Source organism: Corythoichthys intestinalis, chromosome 19 (genome assembly GCF_030265065.1).
Source record: "Corythoichthys intestinalis isolate RoL2023-P3 chromosome 19, ASM3026506v1, whole genome shotgun sequence".
Classification (NCBI taxonomy): Eukaryota; Metazoa; Chordata; class Actinopteri; order Syngnathiformes; family Syngnathidae; genus Corythoichthys; species Corythoichthys intestinalis.
The window spans coordinates 30,103,312-30,108,375 of record NC_080413.1 but is presented as its reverse complement, the minus strand read 5'-3'; positions in this window follow the sequence as shown (position 1 = coordinate 30,108,375).

The following is a 5,064-nucleotide window of genomic DNA, read 5'->3' as shown; positions in this document are numbered from 1 at the left end:
TGTAGATGTATTGATGTTTCACTTCCAAATAAATTAGCAGTTTTGTCTAAGCAATTATACATTGAGTGTGTTTTTATGAAAGAATACATATTTTTAAGGTTTGCAATTTTACTATTTGCATATTACAATTTTTCATACTTTACACGTCTTCCAGTGTATAATTTATATGACCACACAATTTAGTTGGTTTGTATACAAAATGGCAGTTCTGCCTGAAATCACACGCCAGTTTTGCTGTGTTGAATTTCATTTGGTTTTGTCCTGGTGCTTTTCCTGTCCGCATTCCAGACATGAGCATTTTGTTTCATTTTAAACTACATATGATGTGTTTTAAATTAGATAATTCATACATTTTTGTTCAATCGATTGTATTTCGTGTACTTGTGTTCCATGCAGTTCTTAATATGTCCGCTGGAGGGCACAATTGTCCTCAACACGGTGAAAATGTAAATGGAAAGTAGAAGTTGGATTGTTTGTGGACTTCAGGCAAATCAAGTAATGGGGTCTTCAACATTCGGAACTGCAAAAACTTTTAATAATAATCTTGTTAAACATTTGGAGAAAATAATTTCATGAAGATTATTACAAGTAGATAATTACAACACTCACTGTAATTGATAGAAATTACATTGCATTTAGCCAAAGGCGTACATTTATTTTGCTTGCAATGAAAAAACACAAAATGAAAAAAATAAATAAATCATTATTATTTTACACAAAACTCCAAAAATGGGCCTGACAAAAGTATTGGCATCCTCAGCCTAATACTTGGTTGCACATCCTTTTGACAAAATAAGTGTGAACAACCGCTTCCGGGATCCATCTGAGTTTCTTACAATGCTCTGATGGAATTTTACACCATTCTTCTTTGACCAACTGCTCCAGGTCTCTGAGATTTGAAGGGTGCCTTCTCCAAACTGCCATTTTCAGATCTCTTGACAGGTGTTCTGTGGGATTCAGGTCTGGACTCATTGCTGGCCACTTTAGAAGTCTCCAGTGCTTCTCTCAAACCATTTTCCAGTGCTTTTTGAAGTGTGTTTTGGGTCATTGTCCAGCTGGAAGACCCATGACCTCTGAGGGAGACCCAGCTTTCTCACACTGGGCCCTACATTATGCTGCAAAATGTGTTGGTAGTCTTCATATTTCAGAATGCCATACACACGGTCAAGCAGTCCAGTGCCAGAGGTAGCAAAGCAACCCCAAAAACATCAGAGAACCGCTGCCATGTTTGACTGTGGGGACCATGTTCTTTGAAGGCCTCGTTTTTTCCCCCTGTAAGCTCTATGTTGATGCCTTTTCCCAAAAAGCTCTACTTATTTCTTATTATTCTTCATAAACGTTTTTGGCTTTTTCTGGTAAGTTTTGACAAACTCAAGCCTGGCTTTTTTATGTCTCTGGGTCAAAAGTGGGGTCTTCCTGGGTATCCTACCATAGAGTCCTTTTTCATTCAGACACCGACGGATAGTATGGGTTGACACTGTTGTACCCTCGGACTGCAGGACAGCTTAAACTTGTTTGAATGTTAGTCGAGGTTCTTTATCCACCATCAGCACAATTTTTCGTTGAAATCTCTCGTCAATTTTTGTTTTCTGTCTACATCTAGCGAGGTTGGCCACAGTGCCATGGGTTTTACACTTATTGATGACACTGCACACGTTAGACACAGGAACATTCAGGTCTTTGGAGATTCGACTTGTAGCCTTGAGATTGCCCATGCTTCCTCACAATTTTGCTTCTCAAGTCATTGGTCAGTTCTTTGGTCGTCTTTTTTTTCTCCATGCTCAATGTGGTACACACAAGGACACAGAACAGAGGTTGAGTCAACTTTAATCCATTTTAACTGGCTCCAAGTGTGATTTAGTTATTGCCACCACCTGTTATGTGCCACAGGTAAGTAATAGGTGCTGTTAATTACACGAATTAGAGACGCATCACATGATTTTTCAAAGGGTGCCAATACTTTTGTCCGGCCCATTTTTGGAGTTTTGTGTAAAATGATAATGATTTATTTGTTTTCCATTCTTTGTGTTTTTTTCATTGACAGCACAATAAATGAAGATATTACTACCAAAGCATTTTTAATTTCAATCATTTTCTGGGAGAAATTGAGCATTATCTGACAGAATTGCAGGAGTGCCGATACCTTTGGCCAGAAGTGTAGGTTTGCATAGGGACGGTCGGGAGTCTCGGGACATAACACTAGCAACTTTTCAGGATGCTCTATTGTCCCCACCAACTTTTAAACAACCTTATTTGCATTATATAATGAGTTCAGTTATATAGGTAATTTAGATTGTCTTCCCATATGTTGGAAGGATAGAATTGACCCTGCCATTATTAAGTGAGTTATTTTCGTTATGTTTAGACTTATATATTTACCCCTTTTCACTTGCTGAATGTGCCGGTCTATTTTTCCCGTCAAATGCACGTTTGATAGGCTGCTGACGTGCATTTATTTCAAATGTATTTATTTATTTTCTTCATCATTTTTTGGGAAATATTTTTATTTGCAGCCAGCCTATACAGACATTTTTTCAGATAATCATACATTCATCATAATCGAGGTAAAAAGTTTTCTTTTTTTTAGAGTTTGGCTATGCTTGTGATCAAAAGCAGTAGTGTTTTACCCTGACGAAGAATTTTTTTCAGTTATATTTATTTGTTTAGACAGACAAATGTTTATTTTTTTGCATTCCTGAATAGTTAATTGTATTTATTGTGTAAAGTAGTATAATTTATGTTAAAAAACTTGCAATTTAAATTTGCTAATAAAATCCAGACATTTATTCTGGAAGTTTTCAAAATGTTTTTTTAGTCGGTTTTGAAAACAAAGGTTTGAATCGACCGGTGTATTAACTCAACCAATGTACACGAAAGTTTAAATAAATCAGTACAGATTTATTTTGCATGGATCATTTAGCCTATCAATTAAGTTCATATTCATGAGAAATTTAGCCCTGACCCCCATTGACCCAATCTGTTTGATCTAATATTCCGTCCCCAGCACAAAGTGTACCGTAATTTCCGGACTACAAGCCGCTACTTTTTTCTCTCATTTTGGGTCCTGCGGCGTGTGCAATGATGCGGCCAATTTGTGTATTTTTCTGACGGCCGCCAGGGGCGCTCGAGCATGGAATGTGGGAGTGAGACACGTGGAATATATGTGTTGAGGAAGACGCTAGTTTGCACTACTACCGGTAGTTTAACATTGTGCATGAATAGAGGTGGCGAACCCTCGTCTTTGTGCATGAGTAGAATTGGCAGACCTGCATCATGGAAAATGCTAGAAGAAATTAAATTGGCCATCTGAGTTGTATGGGACGCTTTGATGACGAGCGGCGAGAGATCGTTTGCCAAGACTCGCCGAATGCGAAGAGCAACTTTGGGGGAGCCTAGCATCGTGAAGCGCTGTGAAAGAGTCCGCCATCACCAGTGGGCTTTGAGGGGCCAGTCTGCTGCGAGGAGGACGGCACAGGCTGGGAGTGAATATGCCTCATTATGGGAGACATTGAAGGCGACGCGAAGGACAGACTGAGTAGGTGCGTGCGTGGCGAAGTGCATCTGAGCGTCTTCATATCCGACACTGAGGGTGAAGACTTTCATGGTTTGAATGCACAGCAAGAAGATGAAGATTGCTAACAAAGACTTTTATGTTTTTATTAACCAGCACAATTAGTGCTGCACCGCAATGCTGATGCTATGCAACTTCCGTGCCGCTGCTATATAACTGCCGTGTTTGCCGGCGCTGTTTGGAACGAAAAGTTAAGGTGTGTTATTAAACGTTTGAAAACTGTATTTCTTTGTCAATGTCTCATTTTACTAAGTGGGCACAAACGGCTTATAGGCAGGAGAGGCTTATGTATGTACAAAATGGTTTTTCCTTTAAACATGTACTGGGTGAGGCTTGTAATCAGGGGCGCCCAATAGTCCAGAAATTACGGTACATGCTTTTATATCATCCCTACTCTGTTGAGATTCGCCTCCCCAGTCAAGCCGCACGGAAACAGCGACAGCCAAAATAAGTGCCGCTCGGCCAATGCTGCCTTGCATGCGCCAACCAGGAAGGCGGAACTTCACGCGTTCTCTTCTTATTTTAACCCTTTGTACTGACTCCATGTTTCAAAAGTTTGAAGAAGACTCACCGAAAACAGGTTGACAATTTATTCGTCGACAATGGTCAAAAACAAGGCAAAAACAGACAACGGAGGGAACAATGCTGGATCCAAAGCAAGGCTACATAGCAAATGTTTCCGCGCAGCAAATCTGTCTTATCTCAGTGTCCACTGTTTTTTAAGTCCGTGGGCTGGCCGAAGGTGTGTCCGGGCGTTGCTTTGGGATCATCCCTCTCTGGCCGGTTTCGGGCTGTTTAGGTTCATGCGTGGATGGGATGTGGTTGCCACAGCAACCGACGCTGGTCTTGACGTCACAAGCGCCCGCTATCAACTTTGTTATCCGGGCTGGCTCTACTTGTTTTAGGACAAAGAGTCCTAAAGAACTGATTTGCAAGTTTTGGTGCATCAGTCTTGCTCGTGACGCATATGTTGGCCTTGTACGATAAGATGTCGTTGTGTATCTATGCTGCTTTTTATTAAACTATGGTGTGATATTTATTTTATATTAGGTGCAGTCCTACAGTAAATATGAGAAATGATACTATTCCCTGGTTAATTATATTACGTGTGTTCGAGTAATGCAAACAGTTAGAAGGTGTCTGCGAGAAATGGTACCATTTTTCCTTTTCCCCCTCAGGAGCCCCGATAAGGTGATTAACTTTCCTGTGTCAAGAGCAGTGAGTGAAGTCTGCCTAAACTATAGTTAGATGAATGTGTTAGACTAATGCAAACAATAATATGGTGCGTGCGAGAACAGTACCTTTTCCCTTCACTACCAATGTGGAGACCAAACCGACGCCCTTGCATTTGCCATTGTTTACCATTTCATCTACTTTATTTTGTGTCACTCTCCACTGGTCACACAGACAGCAGTGGTAATACACAGGAAAGAGTAGCTGACTCTTGTTGTTCATTGACCAACATTCAGTCCCACAATTAAAAAAAGTAGACA